Genomic DNA, 22,897 nt, shown 5'->3' with positions numbered 1-22,897 from the left:
GCTCCTTTCAACTTGCTAGATGGAATGCTCCCCGATTCATGATTCACAAATCATTTAATAAACCAATTACATCTTTACATTTACTCAGTTAAATTTTGTTTTTTAACAATACAAAGACACAAACCATTGAAACCATTTTAAATAAATAAAGGCAGTGCCAGCCTGGTGACGTAGTGGTTACGTTCACGCACTCCACTTCCGCAGCCTGGGGTTCGAAGGTTCGGATCCCGAGCGCAGACCTACACGCTGCTCATCAAGCCATTCTGAGGAGGCACTCCTTATACAAAGTGGAGGAAGACTGGCACAGATGTTATCTCAGGGATAATCTTTCTCAAGCAAAAAAGAGGAAGATGGGCACAGATGTCAGCCCAGGGCCAGTCTTCCTCAGCATAAAAGAGGAGGACAGGCAGATGTTAGCACAGGGCTGATCTCCTCAAAAAAAAAAAAAAGAAAAAGAACCTCAACAAGTTACAAGAAAACTCAGAAAGACAATTCAACAAGCTCAGGAATAAAATTAATGAGCAGAAGGAATACTTCACCAAAGAGATCGCCACTCTAAAAAAGAAACTAAACAGGGGCCGGCCCCATAGCGTAGTGGTTAAGTTCAGCACACTCTGCTTCAGCAGCCTGGGTTCACGGGTTCAGATCCCAGGAGACCTGCACCACTTGTCAGCCATGCTGTGGCAGCAAACCCACATATAAAGCAGAGGAAGACTGGCATAGCTGTTAGCTCAGGACTAATCTTCCATAAGCAAAAAAATAGGGGGAAGATTGACAACAAATGTTACCTCAGGGCTAAGCTTCCTCAGCAAAAAAATAAAACTAAACTAAAAAAAAGAAATTAAAAGTTTGGGGAAAAAAAAACAAATTCTGGATATGAAGCACACAATTATTGAGATAAAAAATAATCTAGGAGCCAGCCCAGTGGCATACTGTTTAAGTTTGCACACTCTGCTTCAGTGTTCCAGGGTTCACGGATTCAGATCCCAGGCACGTACCTACACACCACTCATCAAGCCATGCTGTGGCAGCATCCCACATACAAAAAATAGAGGTACACTGGCACAGATGTTAGCTCAGGGACAATATTCCTCAAGCAAAAAGAGTAAGATTGGCAATGGATGTTAGCTCAGGGCCAATCGTCCTCCCCCCAAAAATAATAATAATCTAGAATCAATAAAAAATACAGCTGATGTTATTGAGGACAGAATTAGGGATTTAGAGGATACAAATATAGAAATGCTTTAGGTGGAGGAGGAGAGAGGACAAAGATTGTTTAAAAAAAGTGAAGGAATTCTTCAAGAAATATGTGACTCAATTAGGAAAAGCAACATAAGGATTACAGGTATTCCAAAGGGAGAAGAGAGGGACAAAGGAGCAGAGAGCTTGTTCAAAGAAATAACAGCTGAAAACTTCCCAAACCTGGGGAAGGAACTGGACTTACACGTACATGAAGCCAACAGAACTCTTAATTACATCAATGCAAAAAGACCTTCACCAAGAATATACTATTAAAACTGGCAAAAGTCAATGACAAAAAATATACATAAAGGGCAGCAAGGCAGAAGAAAATAATCTACAAAGGAACCCCTATCAGGAATTCAGCAGATTTCTCAGCAGAAACCTTATAGGCTAGGAGAGAATGGAATGATATATTCAAAACACTGAAAGACAAAAACTTTCAGCCAAGAATACTCTATCCAGTGAAACTATCCTTCACGTACAATGGAAAAATAAGAGCTTTTCCAGATAAACAAAAGCTGAGGGAGTTCATTGCCACTAGATCTCCTTTACACGAAATGATGAAAGAAGCCCTCCTACCCGTAACAAAACGGTAAATGTTTACAAAACAGTGAGCAAGGAGATAAACAAACAGATAGAATCACAAAATTGCAACTCTACATCAGAACAAGTCAGCAAACAATTATAACATAAAAGACAAATGGAAGGAAAGCATCAAAAATAACTATAAACACTTCAATTTAGTTACAAACTCACGACACAGAAAAGAACAATTTGTGACAACAATAACTCAAAAGAGAAAGAGGAAAGGAATGGAACCTGCTTAGACTAATGGAGATAAGAAGCTATCAGAAAATGGACTATCTCATCTATGAGATCTTTTATACAAATCTCAGGGTAACCACTAAACAAAAAATCAGGGCAGAGACACAAATCATAAAGAGAAAACTGAGAAAACCATCACAGAAAACTACCAAACTCAAATGGTAGTCAGAAATACAGGAGAAAAGAAACAATGGAAATATAGAACAACCAGAAAACAAGAGATAAAATGGCAGTACTAAGCCCTCATATATCAATAATCACTCTAAATGTAAAAGGATTGAATTCTCCAATCAAAAGACACAGAGTGGCTGGATGGATTAAAAAACAAGACCCAATAATATGCTGCCTTCAGGAAACACATCTCAGCTCTAAAGACAAATATAGGCTCAGAGTGAAGGCATGGAAGATGATACTCCGAGCAAAAGGCAAGCAGGTATTACCATAGTTATATCCAACAAAGCAGACTTCACAATAAAAAAGACAATGAGAGACAAAGAGGGACCGTACATAATGATAAAAGGGACATTCCACCAAAAGGACTTAACACTTATGAATATATATGCACCTAACAAAGGAGCACCGAAGTATATAAAGCAACTATTAACAGACCTAAAGGGAGAAATTAACAGCAACACAATAATAGTAGGGCATCTCAACACCCCACTTACATCAATGGATAGATCATCCAGACAGAAAGTCAACAAGGAAACAGTGGACTTAAACTAAATACTAGGCCAGATGGACTTAATAGATATATACAAAACATTCCATCTAAAAACAGAAGGATACACATTACTCTCAAGTTTACAAGGAAAATTCTCAAAGATACACCATGTGTTGGAAAACAACGCAAGCCTCAATAAATTTAAGAAAACTGAAATCATATCAAGCATTTCTTCCAACCACAATGCTATGAAACTAGAAATCAACTACAAGAAAAAGGCTGGGAAAGTCACAAATATGGGGAGACTAAACAACATGCTACTGAACAACCACTGGATCAATGAAGAAATCAAAGGAGAAATCAAAAAATACCTGGAGACAAATGAAAATGAAAACACAACACACCAACTCTTATGGGATGCAGCAAAAGCAGTCCTAAGAGAGAAATTAATAGCAATAAAGGCCTACATCAACAAAGAAGAAAAATGTCAAATAAGTAATCTTAAACCACATAGCAGAACTAAAAAAAAAGAACAAAGGCCAAAGTCTGCAGGAGGAAAATAAAAATTAGAGCAGAAATAAATGAAATAGACTAAAAAAGCAATAGAAAGGATCAATGAAACTAAGAGCTGGTTTTTTGAGAAGATAAACAAAATTGACAAACTCTTAGCCAGACTCACTAAGAAAAAGAGAGAGAAGGCTCAAATAAACAAAATTTAGAAATGAAAGAGGAGAAATTACAACAGATACCACAGAAATACAAAGGATTATAAGGGAATACTATGAAAAACTATACTCCAACAAATTGGACAACCTAGAAGAAATGGATAAATTCTTAGACTCATACAACCTCCCAAAACTGAATCAAGAAGAAATAGGGAATCTGAATAGACCAATCACAAGTAAAGAGATTGAAACAGGAATCAAAAACCTCCCAAAAAACAAAAGTCCAGGACCAGATGTCTTTTCTGAAGAATTCTACCAAACTTTCAAAGAAGATTTAATACCTATCTTTCTCAAACTATTCCAAAACACTGAAGATGGAACACTTCCTAATTCATTCTATGGGCCAACATTAATACCCTGTTACCAAAACCAGACAAGGATAACACAAAGAAGGAAAATTACAGGCCAATATCACTGATGAACATAGATGAAAAAATCCTCAACAAATATTGGCACACCGCATACAGCAATGCACCAAAAGGATCACAGACTATCATCAAGTGAGATTTATACCAGGGATGCAGGGATGGTTCAACTTCCACAAATCAATCAATGTGATATACCACATTAACAAAATGAGGAATAAAAATCACATGATCATCTCAACAGATGAAGAGAAAGCATTTGACAAGATCCAACATCCATTTATGATAAAAGCTTTCAATAAAATGGGTACAGAAGGAAAGTACCTCAATATAATAAAGGCCATATATGACAAACCCACCACCAACATCATACTTAACAGTGAAAAATTAAAAGCCATCTCTCTGAGAACAGGAACAAGACAAGGCTGTCCACTCTCGCCACTCCTATTCAACACAGTACTGGAGGTTTTGGCCAGAGCAATTAGGCAAGAAAAAGAAATAAAAATTTCCAATTTTTAGTGACGTCAGCGTCATGGCGGAGTGAGCTTTCCCGTGAACTCTTCCCCTGATAAGATACAACAAAAGGAACTGTTGGTCACAGACCAACAACGGAATCCCAGACAGTGAAAAGCTAGATCGGAAGGATCCACACTGCCACACATCTGAGAGTGGAACGTGCTGGGCCCCCGGAGGAAGTGGGGAGAGGTAAAGAGAACTCCTCTCCCTCCCCATCAGATCAGGGATCCCGGGCATCGCAGCTCCCAGAGAGGGGGGAGGGGCAGCCCTCGGCGGGGAAACCGGACCTCTTCAGGCTCTCTCAGCCAATGGGAAACTCCCACACAGAGGACTCAGAAGAGCCACAGGGCTACCATCAACATCTGAGCACCCCAGAGAGCAGATAAGGAGGGGCGAAGAAAAGCCCCCCATGCCAGGGACCCAGAGGGCAAAAGAGAGAGCCCCCCCTCCCCACCAACCGGACCCTGCAGCTCAGCTGACCAGACCAGACCAAGCGATCCACGGCAGACCAGATCAAGCGATCCGACCCATGGATCGCAGTGGAAAAACCGAGGACTGCAGTGGAAAAACCGAGGCAGAGTGCAGGGAGCTTAGATTACACAGCCCTTTACCACCACACCGTGGCGGCGGGTGGAAATTGCAACCAGAGATTTCCAGGATGAGGAAAAACAAAGCCAACACAGGAACCACAATGCAAAGATATATGAAATCAACAGACCAGAAGGAAAATGACAAGCACCCAGAAACCAACCCTGAAGACACAGAAATCCATAATCTAAACGACAGAGATTTCAAAATAGCTATCATAAAAGCACTCAACGAAATATGAGACAACACAGACAAACAATTCAATGAGATTAGGAGTTTCTTCACAAAAGAGATTGAAATCATAAAGAAAAACCAATCAGTGCTAATGGAGATGAAGAACACGATGGAGGAGATAAAGGAGAATCTGGAATCTTTAAAGAACAGAGCTGACAATATGGAGGAAAGAATTAGCATTTTAGAGGATAGGAATACAGATATGCTCCAGATGGAAGAGGAGAGAGAACTAAGACTAAAAAGAAATGAAGAAAGTCTCCGAGAAATATCTGACTCTATTAGGAAACGTACCATAAGAATTACAGGTATTCCTGAGGGAGAAGAGAGGGAAAGAGGAACAGAGAGCCTATTCAAGGAAGTAATAGCTGACAATTTCCCAAATCTGGGGAAGGAGCAGGAAATACCAGTAAGCGAAGCCAACAGGACACCTAAATATATTAACAGACAAAGGCCCTCTCCACGACACCTCGTGGTAAGGCTAGCCAGAGTCAATGACAAAGAAATAATATTAAGGGCAGCTAGACAAAAACAAAAAATAACGTACAAAGGAACTCCCATCAGGCTCTCAGCAGATTTCTCAATAGAAACTTCACAGGCTAGGAGAGACTGGAATGATATATTCAAAATACTGAAAGACAAAAACTTTCAGCCAAGAATACTCTATCCAGCAAAAATATCCTTCAAATTTGATGGAGAAATAGTAACTCTCCCAGATAAACAAAAGCTAAGGGAGTTCATGGCCATGAGACCCCCACTATAAGAAATACTCAAGAAGGCCCTCAGGCCTGAAAAAAAGAAGAGAAAGGGAATACAAAGCTTGGAGCAAGGAGAAAAATAGGTAGATAAACTCAGAAAAATAGTAGATCTTTACTGGAATAGGTTAGCAACCACTTAAATACTAAAATCAAAGATCAAAGGAAGGAATTCATCAAAAATAAATTTAACCTCATCACTGTAAACACACAGCCACAACACAAGATAGAATAAGGTATAACAAGAACGACTTAGAAGGGGAAGAGGAAAGTGACTGAATTGACTTAGTATAAGGAAATAGGAGGCCATCAGATAATGGAATATCTCATACACAATATTTTTTACACAAACCTCAAGGTAATCACTAAACAAATAATCAAAACAAAACCACATATGATAAACAAAGAGAAAACTAGAAGAGTCATAAGACAGAACAACGAAACTGAATTGGCAGTCTGAAACAAATGGGACAAGAAACAAAGGAAACACAAAAGAACCAGAAAATAAGTGACAAAACAGCAACATTAAGCCCTCATATATCAATAATTACCCTAAATGTAAATGGATTGAACTCTCCAATCAAAAGATACAGAGTGGCAGGATGGATTAAAAAGCAAGACCCAACAATATGCTGCCTCCAGGAAACACATCTCAGCACTAAAGACAAGCACAGGCTCAGAGTGAAAGGATGGAAGACAATACTCCAAGCTAATGCCAAACAAAAGAAAGCAGGTGTTGCCATACTCATATCAGACAAAGTACACTTCAAGATAAAACAGGTTAAGAGAGACAAAGAAGGGAAATATATAATGATAAAAGGGACACTCCACCAAGAAGACATATCACTTATAAATATGTATGCACCCAACATAGGAGCACCAATGTACATAAAGCAACTATTAACAAACCTAAAAGGAGACATTAACAACAACACAATAATAGTAGAGGATCTTAATACCCCACTTACATCAATGGATAGATCATCCAGACAAAAAGTCAATAAAGAAATAGTAGACTTAAATGAAAAACTGGACGGGATGGACCTAGTAGACATATACAGAGCACTCCATCCAAAAACAGCTGACTACACATTCTTCTCAAGCACGCATGGAACATTCTCAAGGATAGACCATATGTTGGGAAACAAAGCAAGCCTCAATAAATTTAAGAAGACTGAAATCATAACAAGCATCTTTTCAGACCATAATGCTATGAAACTGGAAATGAACCATGAAAAAAACACTGGGAAAGTGACAAAAATGTGGAGATTAAACAACATGCTACCGAACAACCAATGGATCGTTGAGGAAATTAAAGGAGAAATCAAAAACTATCTGGAAACAAACGAAAATGAAAATATGCCATACCAAACCATATGGGATGCAGCAAAAGCGGTCCTGAGAGGGAAACTCATAGCGATACAAGCCCACCTTAACAAACAAGAAAAAGCCCAAATAGGCAACCTTAAATTACACCTAACAGAACTAGAAAAAGAAGAACACAAAGCCCAAAGTCAGCAGGAGAGAAATAATAAAAATCAGAGCAGAAATAAATGAAATTGAGACCAAAAAAACAGTAGAGAGGATTAATGAAACAAGGGGTTCGTTCTTTGAGAAGATAAACAAAATCGACAAACCCTTAGCCAGGCTTACTAAGAAAAAAAGAGAAAAGGCTCAAGTAAATAAAATTAGAAATGAAAGAGGAGAAATTACAACGGATACCACGGAAATACAGAGGATTATAAGAGAATACTATGAGAAATTATATGCCAACAAATTGGACAATCTAGAAGAAATGGATAAATTCTTAGACTCATACAACCTCCCAAAACTGAATCAAGAAGAAATGGAGAATCTGAATAGACCAATCACAAGTAAAGACATTGAAATAGTAATCAAAAACCTCCCCAAAAATAAAAGTCCAGGACCAGATGGCTTCTCCAGTGAATTTTATCAAACATTCAAAGAAGATTTAATACCCATCCTTCTCAAACTATTCCAAAAAATAGAGGAAGATGGAACACTTCCTAAATCAGTCTACGAGGCCAACATCACCTTGATACCAAAGCCAGACAAAGACAATACAAAGAAAGAAAATTACAGGCCAATATCGCTGATGAACATAGATGCAAAAATCCTCAACAAAATATTGGCAAACCAAATACAGCAATACATTAAAAAGATCATACACCATGATCAAGCAGGATTTATACCAGGGACAAAGGGATGGTTCAGCATCTGCAAATCAATCAACACGATACATCACATCAACAAAACAAAGAATAAAAACCACATGGTCATCTCAATAGACGCAGAGAAGGCATTTGACAAGATACAACATCCATTTATGATAAAAACTCTCAACAAAATGGGAATAGAAGGAAAGTACCTCAACATAATAAAGGCTATTTATGACAAACCCACAGCCAACATCATACTCAATGCGGAAAGACTGAAAGCCATTCCTCTGAGAACAGGAACAAGGCAGGGCTGCCCACTCTCACCACTCCTGTTCAAGGTAGTTCTGGAGGTTTTGGCCAGAGCAATTAGGCAGGAAAAAGGAATAAAAGGAATCCAAATAGGTAATGAAGAAGTGAAACTCTCACTATTTGCAGTGACATGATTTTATATATAGAAAATCCTAAAGAATCTGTTGGAAAACTATTAGAAATAATCAACAACTACAGCAAAGTTGCAGGGTACAAAATCAATCTACAAAAAGCAGTTGCATTTCTGTATGCTAATAATGAACTAACAGAAAGAGAGCTCAAAAAGATAATACCATTTACAATTGCATCAAAAAGAATAAAATACCTAGGAATAAATCTTACCAAGGAGGTGAAGGACCTATACAATGAGAATTACAAGACATTATTGAAAGAAATCCATGATGACATAAAGAAATGGAAAGATATCCCATGCACGTGGATTGGAAGAATAAACATAGTTAAAATGTCTATATTACCTAAAGCAATCTACAGATTCAATGCAATCCCAACCAGAATCCCAATGACATTCCTCACAGAAATAGAAAAAGGAATACTAAAATTTATATGGGGCAACAAAAGACCCCGAATAGCTAAAGCAGTCCTAAGAAAAAAGAACAAAGCAGGAGGCATCACAATCCCTGACTTCAAAACATACTACAAAGCAATAGTAATCAAAATAGCATGGTACTGGTACAAAAACAGACACACAGATCAATGGAACAGAATTGAAAGCCCAGAAATAAAACCACACATACACGGACAGCTAATTTTCGACAAAGGAGCTAAGAACATACAATGGAGAAAGGAAAGTCTCTTCAATAAATGGTGTTGGGAAAACTGGACAGCCACATGCAAAAGAATGAAAGCGGACCATCTGCTATCGCCATTCACAAAAATTAACTCAAAATGGATCAAAGACCTGAAGGTGAGACCTGAAACTATAAAACTCATAGAAGAAAATATAGGCAACACACTATTTCACACTGGTCATAAAGAAATCTTTTCGGATGACATGCCTACCCAGACTAGGGAAACTAAAGAAAAAATAAACAAGGGGGACTTTATCAGATTAAAGAGCTTCTATAAGACAAACGAAACCAGAATCATGATGAACAGACAACCAACCAGCTGGGAGAGAATATTTGCAAACATACATCTGACAAGGGGTTGATCTTCATAATATATAAAGAACTCACACAACTGAAGAACAAAAAAAACAAACAATCCGATCAAAAAATGGGCAGAGGAAATGAACAGACACTTCTCCAAAGAAGATATACAGATGGCCAATAGGCACATGAAAAGATGTTCAACATCACTAATCATCAGGGAAATGCAAATCAAAACAACACTAAGATATCACCTCACGCCCGTTAGAATGGCTATAATCACCAAGGCAAAAAAACAAGTGTTGGAGAGGATGTGGAGAAACAGGAACCCTCATACATAGCTGGTGGGAATGCAGACTGGTGAAGCCTCTATGGAAAAAGGTATGGAGATTCCTCAAAGAATTAAAAATAGAGATGCCCTATGACCCAGCCATCCCACTACTGGGAATCTATCCAACGAACCTGAAATCAACAATCCAAAGAGGCTTATGCAGCCCTATGTTCATTGCAGCATTATTCACCATAGCCAAGAAGTGGAAGCAACCTAAGTGTCCCTTGACTGACGACTAGATTAAGAAAATGTGTTATATATATACAGTGGAATACTACTCAGCCATAAAAAAAGACAAAATCGTCCCATTTGCAACAACATGGATGGGCCTGGAGCGTATTATGTTAAGTGAAATAAGCCAGAAAGAGAAAGACAAACACTGTATGATCTCACTCATATGTGGAATATAAACTAACACATGGACAGAGAAAACTGTACTGTGGTTACCAGGGGCAGTGGGGGTGGGGGGTGGGCATAAGGGGTGAAGGGAGTCATATATATGGTGATGGACAAACAAAAATGTACAACCCAAAATTTCACAATGTTAAAAACCATTAAAACATCAATAAAAAATAAAAAAAAACATAAAAAAAAAACAGAAAATAAGTTAGGATTGCATAAATGTGGCTATTAAAGCCATGTTTTAAAATAATATTTAATTATATATAGGATTGTGGAGGCAAATGTAATGTAAGTGTTAAAAGCATAATGTTTAAGTATGTTTAATGTGCCATAATATAATTTTGTAAAAAAATATATATGCTTGTAAATATATTTGAAAGCACCATACAGTTTTAACAGTGGTTGTCTCTGGATGAAGAGGTGGAATTATGAATAATGTTTTACTAAATTTTCTGTAATGAGTGTGTTTAGTATATAATCGGAAAAACAAACACTATTTTTTAAAAATTATTTTATTGAGGTGACATTTTATAAATTTCAGGTGTACATTATTATATTTCAGCTTCTGTATAGACTGCATCATGTCTATACACCACCAAAAGTCTAGTTTCCATCCATCTCCATATAAATGAATCACTATTTTTTTAAAGAAAACAAAGTAGATATAGTTCTGCCTTGTAGAAAATATAAAGATGCCTTCCTATGCAATATTTCTATCATTAAAAAGATCTTAGTAATATGAAAAAAAAATTTCCAATTTTTATTTCTCTGTCTGGCTTATTTTGCTTAACATAATACCCTCAAGGTCCATCCCTGTTGTTGCAAATGGGACGATTTTGTCTTTTTCCAAATTGGAAAGGAAGAAGTGCAACTCTTGCTGTTGGTGGGTATCATGACTCTATATATAGAAAACCCTAAAGAATTCACCAGAAAGCTATTAGAAATAGTCAACAACTACAGCAAAGTTGCAAGGTAGAAAATCAACTTACAAAAATCAGTTGCAGGGCCGGCCCCGGGGCGTAGCAGTTAAGTGCGCATGCTGTGCTGCTGGCGGCCCAGGTTCAGATGCTGGGCGTGCACCCATCCACCGCTTGTCAGGCCATGCTGTGGCAGGGTCCCATACAAAGTGGAGGAAGATGGGCACAGATGTTAGCCCAGGGCCAGTCTTCCTCAGCAAAAAAAGAGGAGGATTTTCATGGATGTTAGCTCAGGGCTGAGCTTCCTCACAAAAAGAAAAAAAAAGAATTTGAAGAAAAAAAAATCAGTTGCATTTCTATACACTAATAATGAACTAGTAGAAAGAGAAGTCAAAAATACAATCCCAGGGGCCGGCCCGGTGGCACAAGCGGTTGGGTACGCGCGCTCCGCTGCGGCGGCCCGGGGTTCGCTGGTTCGGATCCTGGGCGCGCACCGAAGTACTGCTTGGTAAGCCATGCTGTGGCGGCGTCCCACATAAAGTGGAGGAAGATAGGCACCGATGTTAGCCCAGGGCCGTCTTCCTCAGCAAAAAAAAAAAAGAGGAGGATTGGCGGATGTTAGCTCAGGGCTGATCTCCTCACAAAAAAAAAAAAAAAAAAAAAAATACAATCCCATTTATATTCACAACAAAAAGAATAAAATATCTAGGAATAAATTTAACCAAGGAGATGAAAGACCTATACACTGAAAACTATAAGACATTATTGAAAGAAACTGAAGACATAAAGACATGGAAAGATATTCCATGTTCATGGATTAGAAGAACAAACATAGCTAAAATGGCTATATTATCTAAAGCAATCTACAGATTCACTGCAATCCCAATCAGAATCCCAATGGCATTCTTTCCAGAAATAGAACAAAGAATCCTAAAGTTTATATGGAACAACAAATGACCTCAAATAGTCAAAGCAATCTTGACAGAAAAGAACAAAGCTGAAGGATCACAATCTCTGACTTCAAAATATACTACAAAGCTATAGTAATCAAAACAGCATGGTACTGGCGCAAAAACAGACATACAGATCAACGGAATAAAATTGAAAGCCCAGAAATAAACCCACACATCTATGGACCGCTAATCTTCGACAAAGGAGCCAAGAACATACAATGGAGAAAGGAAAGTCTCTTCAATGAATGGTGCTGGGAAAACTGGACAGCCACACGCAAAAAAATGAAAGCAGACCATTATCTTACACCATACACAAAAATTAACTCAAAATGGATTAAAGACTTGAATGTAAGACCTGAAACCATAAAACACCTAGAAGATAACACAGGCAGTACATTCTTTGACATCGGTCTTAGCAGCATCTTTTCGAATACCATCTCTACTCAGGCAAGTGAAACAAATAAAAAATAAACAAACAGGACTACATCAGACTAAAAAGCTTCTGCAAGCAAAGGAAATCATGAACAAAACAAAAAGTCAACCCACCAACTGGCAGAAAATATTTACAAATCATATATCCAATAAGGGGTTAATTTCCAAAATATATAAAGAACTCATAAAACTCAACAACAAAAAGACAAACAACCCGATCAAAAAATGTGCAGAAGATATGAACAGACATATTTCCAAAGAACATATACAGAGGCTAACAGGCATATGAAAAGATGTTCAACGTCACTAATTACTAGGGAAATGCAAATAAAAACTACAAGGAGGGGCCAGCCTGGTGGCGTAGCGGTTGGGCACAGATGTCAGCCCAGGGCCAATCTTCATCAGAAAAAAGAGGAGGACTGGCAATAGATGTTAGCTCAGGGCTAATCTTCCTCACCAAAAAAAAAAAAAAAATTACAATGAGCTGTCACCTCACATTCATCAGAATGGCTATAATTAACAAGACAAGAAGTAATAAGTGTTGGAGAGGATGTGGAGAAAAGGGAACCCTCATACACTGCTGGTAGGAATGCAAACTGGTGCAGCCACTATGGAAAACAGTATGGAGATTTCTCAAAAAATTAAAAATAGAAACACCATACGATCCAGCTATCCCACTACTGGGTATTTATCCAAAGAACATGAGATCAACCATACAAAGAGATCTATGCACCCCTATGTTCATTGCAGCATTATTCACAATAGCCAAGACGTGGAAGCAACCTAAGCACCCATCAACTGATGAATGGATAAAGAAGAAGGGGTATATATATACAATGGAATACTACCCAGCCATAAAAAAAGACAAAATCGTCCCATTTGCAACAACAGGGATGGACCTGGAGGGTATTATGTTAAGCAAAATAAGCCTGACAGAGAAAGACAAACACTGCATGATTTCATTTATATGTGGAAGATAAACACATGGATAAAGAGAACAGATTAGTGGTCACCAGAGGGAAACAGGGCAGGGGGTAGGCAAAAGGGGTAAAAGGGCACGTTTGCATGGTGATGGATAAAAACTAGACTATCCGTGGTGAGCACCATGCAGTCTATATAGAAACTGATAGGGCCGGCTCCGTGGCTTAGCAGTTAAGTGCGCACGCTCCGCTGCTGGCAGCCCGGGTTCGGATCCCGGGCAGGCACCGACACACTGCTTCTCCGGCCATGCTGAGGCCGCGTCCCACATACAGCAACTAGAAGGATGTGCAACTATGACATACAACTATCTACTGGGGCTTTGGGGGGAAAAAAATAAATAAATAAAATCTTTAAGGAAAAAAAAAAAAGAAACTGATAGATAATAATGTACACCTGAAATTACACAATGTTATAAGTCAAGATGACCTCAACAAGATTAAAAATTAAAAAAAGAAATCATAAGAAAGAACCAAATGGAAATTCTGGAGTGAAAAAGTACAATAATTGAAATGAAAAATTTGCTAGTAGGGTTCAACAGTAGATTTGAACTGACAGAAGAATTATCAAACATGACGAGAGATCAAAGAGATTACGGAATCTAAGGACAGAGAGAAAAAAAGAAGGAAGAAAAATGAACAGAATCTCAAAGAAATGTGGGACACCATTAGCCACACCAACATATGTGTAATGGGGATATCAGAAGGAGAGGAAAGAGAGAAAGCAGCAAGAAAAATACTCAAAGAAATACTGACTGAAAACTCCCGAAATTTAGTGATAAAAAAATAATAACCTACACATCCAGAAAGCTCAACTAAACTCTAGATTTAAAGACACAAAGCGACTGAAAATAAAAGGATGAAAAAGATATATCATGCAAACAGCAACCATAAGAAAGCTAGTGTGGCTGTGTTACTATCAAACAAAACAGACTTTAAAACAAAAAAAATGTTACCAGAAACAAAGAGGTAAATTTATAATGATAAAAGTCAATCCATCAAGAAGATATAAAAATTATAAACATATGCATCTAATAACACAAAAATACATGAAGCAAAAACTGACAGAAATGAAAAACAAAAAGACAATTCAACAGTAACAGTTGTACACTTCATTACCCACTTTCAATAATGGACGAAAACTAGGCAGAAGATCAACAAGGAAATATGTGATATTGTGATTTATAAGAAATATTGATTTGGTCTTCATCCCTGTTTCTGGCACAGAGCTCCTAAAACCCTTGGAATATCCTAAGTAATGAGAGCAATAATGGTGTCTTTTGCTACGTTAAAAGATGACTTGGTGAAAGCCCCTAAGTAATCTACGGATGGGGGCTGGTTGCCAGGGGAACCAACCATGAGATTAGATGGTTGGAATTTTCAGTCCCACACCCTGACCTCAAGGGAAGGGAAAGGGGCTAGAGGTCAAATCAATCACCAATGGCCAATGATTTAATCAGCCATGCCTTTGTAATGAAACCTCCATAAAAACCCAAAAGGACTGGGATTGTAGAGCTTCCAGGTAGGTGAACTCGTGGAGATTCCGGGAGAGTGGTGGGCCCAGAGACAGCATAGAAGATCCACGCCCCTTCCCACATACCTTGCCCAATGCATCTCTTCCATCTGGCTATTCCTGAGTTATATCCTTTTATAATACACTAGTAATCTAGTAAATAAATCTTTCTCTGAGTTCTGTAAGACACTCTAGCAAATCAATCAAACCCAAGGAGGGGTTGTTGGAACCTCCAATCTACAGCCAGTCAATCAGAAGCACAGGTGACAATGTGGACTCGCAACTGGCATCTGAAGGGCGGGGTGGGGGGAGCAGTCTTGTAGGACTGAGCCCTTAACCTGTGGGATCTGATGCTATCTCCAGATAGATAGTATCACAATTGAGTTAAATTACAGGACACCAAGCTGGTGTCCAAGAATTGCTTGCTGAGGGGAAGAAAACCCATGCATTGGAATTGGTATCAGAATCACAAAATAGAAGACATGAACAACACTACAAACCAACTAGACCTAACTGACATCTATAGAACCCCCAACCCAATAACAGCATAATATACATTCTTTTCAAGTGCACATAGAACATTCTCCAAGGCCCGCCCCGTGGCTTAGCGGTTAAGTGCGCACGCTCCGCTACTGGCGGCCCAGGTTCGGATCCCAGGCGCGCACTGATGCACCGCTTCTCCAGCCGTGCTGAGGCCACGTCCCACGTACAGCAAGTAGAAGAATGTGCAGCTATGACATACAACTATCTACTGGGGCTTTGGGGGAAAAATAAATAAATAAAATTATTAAAAAAAAAAAAGAACATTCTCCAGGATATAATATGTTAAGCCATAAAACAAACCTTAATAAATGTAAAAAAATAAGAATAACGCAAAGTACACTCTCTGACCACAATGGAATCAGAAATCAGTAACAGAAAGAAATTTGAGAAACTGACAAATATGTGGAAATTAAATACCATACTCTTAAAATAACCAATGGATCAAAGAAGAAATCAAAAGGGAGATTAGAAAATACTTTTAGATGAATGAAAATGAAGATACAACATACCAAAACTTATGGGATGCAGCCAAAGAAGTGCTTTAGTTATAAATGCCTATAGTAAAAAAGAAGGATCTCAAATCAAAACCTAATCTTCTGCCTAACACTGGAGGCAGCTAAGACACTGGAAAAAGACTAAACTAAACCTAAAGCAAGTAGAAGGAAGGTGCATTAGTATCCTAGGACTACCATAACAAAATACCACAAATTGAGTATTAGAAATTAATTTTTTCACAGTTCTGGAGGCTAGAAGTCAACGTTTTCCTTTTTTGGGCTCTGAAAGAGAATCAGTTCCATGCCACTCTCCTACCTCCTGGTGGTTGGTGGCAATCCTTAGCATTTCTTGGTTTATAGAAGCATCACTCTATAATCTGTCTCTGTAATCACGTGGCTTTCTCTTCTCTATGTCTTCACATGATGTTTTTATAAGAATATCAGTGATTGGATTTAGGGCCCACCATAATCCAGTATGACCTCATCTTAATTTAACTAATTAGATCTGCAAAGACCCTATTTCCATATCAGATCACATTCACAGGTACCAGGGCTTAGTTAGGACTTCAACATCTCTTTTAGGGGACACAATTCAACACATGACAGAAAAAAATAAAGATTAGAGTGGAAATTAATGAAATAGACAATAGAAAAACAGAGAAAGTCATCAAAACCAAAAGCTGATTCTTGGAAAAGATCAACATAATTGACAAAACTTTAGCTAGAATGACCAAGAAAAAAAAGAGAGAAGACTCAAATTATCAGAATCAGAAATGAAAGAGAGATTAATTACTACTGATATTGTAGAAATAAGAAGGATTATAAAGGAATACTATGAACAACTGTATGCCAACAAATTAGATAACTTAGATGAAACAGACAAAATTCCTAGAATGACACTAACAACCGAAATGGACTCAAGAAGAAATAGACAATCTGAATCAACCTATAACAAGTAAAGGATACTGAATTAGTAATCAAAAAATTTCTCAAAAAGAAAAACCCAAGCTCAGATGCCTTCAATACTGAATTCTATCAAACAATTATTAAGAAGAATTAATACCAATTTTTAATAAAGTCTTTCAAAAAGTAGGCAAAGGGAACACTTCTCAACTCATTCTATGATGCCAGTATTACCCTGACACCAAAACCAGGCAAAGACATCACAAGAACACCACAGATCAATATCTTTTATGAACATGGACACAAAATTCCTCAAAAAAATAGGAGGAAACCAAATCCAGCAACATATAAAAAGGATATACGCCATGACCAAGTGGGATTTGTTCCAGGAATGCAAGTTTGGTTTAACATCCAAAAATCAATTAATGTAATACACCATATCAATAGAAACAAAACAAAAGACACATGGTCATCTCAATTGACACAGAAAAAGCATTTAACAAAATCCAAAATCCCTTCACGATAAAAATACTCAACAAACTACGAATTGAAAGGAACATTCTCAACCTGATAAAGGGCATCTATGAAAAACCCACAGCTGACATCATACTTAATGGTGGAAGGCTGGAAGCTTTCCCCATAAGATCAGGAACAAGACAGATTCCATTCACATGAAATGTTCACAACAGGCAAATCTATAAAGATAGAAAGCAGATTAGTGGTTGCATAGGTATAGGGGTCATGGGGAGATGGGGAGCGGTAGCTAAAAGGTACAGGGTTTCTTTCTGAGGTAATGAAAATGTTCTAAAATTGATTGTGATGACTGCACGTCTGTGAATTGTATGGTATGTGAATTAAATCTCAATAAAGCTATTTTTTTTTTAAATGTAGTAGAGAGGCCATTAAAATAAGAATTAGGGAGGACATGCCTTTGGTATTCACAGAAACCTAAATAAAACAGGTTTCAGGAAAGTGGTGAAAGAATAGGAACAGAAGTGGATAGACTGCAGGTGTACACCAGGAGACTGCTGGTGTACAGTCTGCAAAACTGCAAAAACCCACCAACCACCCACTATCCTTCAAGGAGAATGGATAAACTGTGCTACGTTCCCACAACATACGTGGCATAGCAATGAATCTTAGAAATGTAACCCCTAGTAAGAAAAGCTAGTCCAGAAGACTAAACATACTAAGGTGTCATTTTTCTAAAGCTTAGAAACAAGCAAAACTAGATAATGTATTGTTCATGCATTCATATATATGTGATAAAACTTTACAAAAAAAAGCTGAGTTATAACAAACACAAAATTGAAGATGGTGGTCTCTCTTTAGTGGGTACTTCTACGGGTGACACAAGAAGATGAGGAACAGTTGGGAAGATGCCGTGGCATTGATAATACTCTCGTTCTTGGGTCAGGCAGTGGATTCACAAGCGTTCTCTATTTTCTTATGCTTTATTACTATATATATGTGTGTGTGTATATATATATTTCTGTTATATCCAATAAACTGATAAACTAATGAAGGAAAAACCTTAAAGTGAATGAGGGAGTGGAAACAAGCAAATGCAGATGGTTCTTTCTGGAAGACTGAGGAAGGGGAGGGGACAAATAGCACAACAGCTGGTGGGAGACTCAAGGCAATGGAGGACATTTTAGAATGAAGCTAATCGGAAGAACGTATAGGCCAAAGAGGAGGAGTCCGCAGAGAGAGGGAAAGACTAGAGGCAACGAGAAGTGAAGAGAAGAGATGACCAGTAAGGGCTCCAGAACAGGTAGAGAGGAAGGGGTAGGGGTCAAGGGCACTGGTAGAAGAGACGACCTTGAAAAGAAGGCAGGCCTGTTCTGAGACTAGAGATACAGGAGTAAAAATAAATTGTAGATCTAAATAAAATTTCGGCAGAAGGTGCACAGAGGTAGGCAGAAAGTTAAAGAAAATCATATACAATGGTGTCGATTTTCTCGAGGTATGAAGTGAGGTCATTTGCTGAGAATAAGAGAAGGCAGAGTGAGCACAGGGCTCGCTGCAAGTGATGAAGGCTTATAAGAGCCACACGAAGTCGACAAAGAACAGATGAAAAGCATTTGCAGGCACAATTGAGATTAGAAACAAGAAATCGCTAGCAGCATCAACCATGTGGCTGCCTGAATTTCCATAGCGATTCTGCCACTCTGGTGTAGGAGCAGAGAAGGCAGTTTGTAGCACTGATGCTGGGGCAGCAGGATGGAGGACGAGAGCCCAGAGCGTGGGTGAAAACCAAGCAGTCTGTCAGGATAGGGAAAGAGAGGCCACAGACTCAATAGTAATGATAGACTCACTGATGGACAGCTTCTCAAGCTGTTGAAAAAAGGACATCTATAATGTTAGCATCACTGGGTTTAGAAAAAGAGAAAAAAATGCAGAAAAGAAAGATTGGAATGAAATATGCCAAAGATGTTAATATCGATCATCTTTGAATTGCAAGAATATATTTTTTATTTCTAAACATTAATAACTAGATGCAGCAAAAGCAAACAATGAAGGAAGTTTCCAAATATGCTAACAATGATGATCCTAAGAGCAACAGGAATAAAAGTAAATTTTCCCCTTTTGGTCTTTATTTTCCAAACTTATGTTACGGAGTTAAATTACTTTTATAATCTTTTTTTTTTTTTTTTTGAATTTAAAACATTTCTAATGCCCAGTGCAGAGCGATTTTTAGTCTCTGGAGGAATTGAGGCTTCAACAAAACTGCTACATTCTGAAACTACAGATTTCACAATTACTGGTGTTTTTGAAGTCTTATTTGCTATATTAGTTACATCACAATAAAAAGTCACTCTCTGCTTTGCTCTCTACTTTATCTGATTGACCTCTGATCTGCTCAGATTTTCTCCTTTAACTAGTCAAAAAAAAAAGTCTCAACAACAACAAAAGTAACAGACATTCCAGAATTTCACTTGGCAATGATTCCAATCCTATAGGTAAAAACAATATTGCACATACTTGAACATGGATACTTCCTTGATACTTAAGCTATGGTAGCAGTGAAGGAAATCATGCCCCTGGGCCATCTCTATCCTTGCAATGGAGAAGAAAATGTTTCTCAGATAAAGCAGCATTTAAAATCCAGCTTTCTCACTCCCATAGCTTATTACTCAGTTACTCATGCACCTGCTATGCTCTGTGTTGTTGCTGTTGGGACTACCATTGGCCTCTGACACTCCACACACTCAGGAGTCTAAAGGGCCTACTTTCTCTACAGAGAGGACAACTCCACAGGGAATGGGGCAGAACAGAGCCAAGTCCCAGTTCTTTTTCAGGCTTTTCAGCCACCTTTAGTCTGGACAGGGCTGATCACTGTAAAAGGCCTCTAGCTAGTCTCCAGCAGCTCCAGTTCACCCTCTTCTTTGGAAGAGTACCTCAGACTGTTTTCCCATGATCAAACTCTCCAGTATGTGGAAAAAAGTCTAAACTTCTGGCCTGAAAAACAGGGCCTTCGCAATCACTTTTCTAGACTGGTCAAGCCACTCATAGCCCCCTAAATGCATCCTTCCATTCCCATCCTCAGGACCTTTGCACATACTGGTCTCTTCCTGCAACATCCCTCCTTCCATTCTGTGCACCCAGCCAAAGACTGCTCCTCCTTCAAGACCTCTCTCACACACCACCTCCTCTTGAAGTTCTTTTTGCATCCCTTCCTCCCAGGAAAGGCCAACCATTCTTGCCTGTGAGTGCTGTATCATATAGATACCTCTGCTCCAGCACCTATGACTGTCAGCTCCAAGAGCACGGGGGCTGACCTCTACTCCTCTTTGTGTTCCCCTGCTTGGCCCAGCACACAGGCAAACAGAAGGTGCTCCATGTGTTTGTGGACTGAAGGCTGAATGACCCAGGTCATGGACCCCAGGTCAGGGCCACTGCTGCCCCACAGAGAGGCCTCTGAAGAGAAAACAATATGGAGGGATCGTGCTATAATTCACACTTTCAAGAACAACGGCGGTGCACCGATTATGCACTGCGGAGAACTTTTTTTTTAAAAAATCTGGTCCCCACTTTTGAGAAGCACAGAGTTGCAAAGAAAAGGTACATTCAGAAAAGTTTAAATAATCATACCAAGCTGTGTGACCAACTGTCAAATTAAGTTTGGAAGAAAATCTATATCTGAGAAAGCCAGACAGGCCTGGCTAGGACTCAATCCCAGATCTGCCTCTTACTAGCTGTAGAACCTTAGGCAAGTTACTTAAGTTCTCTCTGCCTCTGTTTCCCCATATGTTAAGATGATGAACTCTGACCTCATGTTCTGCCACTTCCCCTCCTTCCCTCTGCTCCAGCCATTCTGGCTTTCTTACTATTTCTCAAACCTTCAGGCCACTTCTGACTTAGGACCTTGATACCTCTGGTTCTTCAACCTAGAACACTTACCCCAAATCTGAATCATTCAGGCTTCTACTCAAATGCTACCTCCCCAGAGAAGAAATCCCTGACTACCTGCTTAAAATAGTATCTCCCCCTCCCATATGATTCCTAATGCCCCTATGTTGATTTATTTTCTTCATAGAACTTATCGGTACCAGAAATAACACTCTTTGTTTACTCTTTTTTTCCCCTGTACCTACTAGGATATAAATTACTCGAGGGCAGGGGTCTTGGTCTTAGCTAGATCCCCAGGGCCTAGAATGCCTGGCACAAAGTAGATAACTAAAAAAATATTTGTTGAATAAATGGTGATAAGAAGAAAATAATACCTGCATCAAAAGGCTTTGTGAGGATTAAATGAGGACTGAACACAGAGAAATATACAGTGCTTAATACAGTGCCTAGCACATAGTAAGCTCAATAATGTTGGCTAATACTATAATCAAAGGAATCCAAGAGAGGATGAGATCACCAAGGACACAGGCAGTTCCAGAAAGTCTCAAGGAGAAGGCAGGTCTTGAGCTTGATCTGGAAGGATAAGGATTTTTCAGATGGGTAGAGAGGTGGGGCCACCGCAGGGGTGTGGAAGTTCTCCTCCTACAAGCTACCCCTCCCCCACGTGCTCTCTTCATACCTCCATTAAATGCAGAGTCTTCACACTAAGAATCATCTATTGACCAGCCTCCTTCTGCCACCCATTAATCCACTTATCTTGCATTTCTATACCACCAGAGTACAGAAGTAGATAAATAGTGAATATTAGATGAATAGCAAAATTGGATGAATTTCACTACAAAAGGGCACGCAATAATGTTGTTGAATCAATTTAAGAAATCTGTATAAAAGGCACAGCCTACTCTTCGGAACAGCAATCCAGGCCTAGATGTCTATCCTTAAGAAATACTCAAGTGTCAGCATTAAAAATCATGTACCAGGATGTCCACTACAGTGTGGCTCCTGAAGGCAAAAAAAACACAACAGAAGCAACCAGAACGTCCACCCAAAGAGAAACAGTAAACACGCTATAGTGAGTCCATATCGTGCAGAGGTTAAACTGAATAAGACAGATGCTTATGTACTAACATGCAACAACCTCCAGAATATATTGTTAAACCAAAAAAAAAAAAAGGTTGGAGAATACACACTATGTGATCTCATTCAACAAAATCTAAAGATTTCTCTGGAGTTATAGATATGTATCTTGTTAAGCATTGTATTTTCAGCTCTTCAACACTGTGCCTGAAACATGTTAAATTTTCAATAAATATATGCTGAATGAATTAAGACACATAAGTTAGGACACCGAGTAGAAACGGATTGGAAAATACATCTGCTTTTCACGCTAAATATTCCTGTACTGTTTGCATTCTTAAGAGACCACATTAATGTATTACCTGTATAATTAAAATGAATTCAAAATAGTTCTTAAAAAAAAAAAAGTTGCAGGACCTGGATAGACCATAAAGGGGTCCAGGCACCAACTCTGAATAACTTCTCCAGGTAACTAATTGTCTTGAGCAATTAG

At 38.6% G+C, this 22,897-nt stretch overlaps 1 protein-coding gene across 6 annotated transcripts in view; it reads right to left on the bottom strand.

The window, feature by feature from the left end:
• ATP7B (ATPase copper transporting beta) overlaps nt 1-22,897 on the bottom strand; it is a 98,635-nt gene that overhangs the window by 74,766 nt on the left and 972 nt on the right. Inside the window, exon 2 of one of the 6 annotated variants that reach the window (XM_058548077.1) lies at nt 17,585-17,669. The exons of the other annotated variants lie outside the window; for them this stretch is intronic. The gene's annotated coding sequence lies outside the window, so the exon portion shown is untranslated. The remainder of the gene's footprint in view (nt 1-17,584; nt 17,670-22,897) is intronic. 6 annotated transcript variants of the gene reach the window in all.

The sequence above is a fragment of the Diceros bicornis genome, chromosome 9 (assembly GCF_020826845.1).
Source record: "Diceros bicornis minor isolate mBicDic1 chromosome 9, mDicBic1.mat.cur, whole genome shotgun sequence".
Taxonomy (NCBI): domain Eukaryota; kingdom Metazoa; phylum Chordata; class Mammalia; order Perissodactyla; family Rhinocerotidae; genus Diceros; species Diceros bicornis.
The sequence above is the reverse complement of the archived record's forward strand: the minus strand, read 5'-3'. Positions and strand labels throughout refer to the sequence as shown.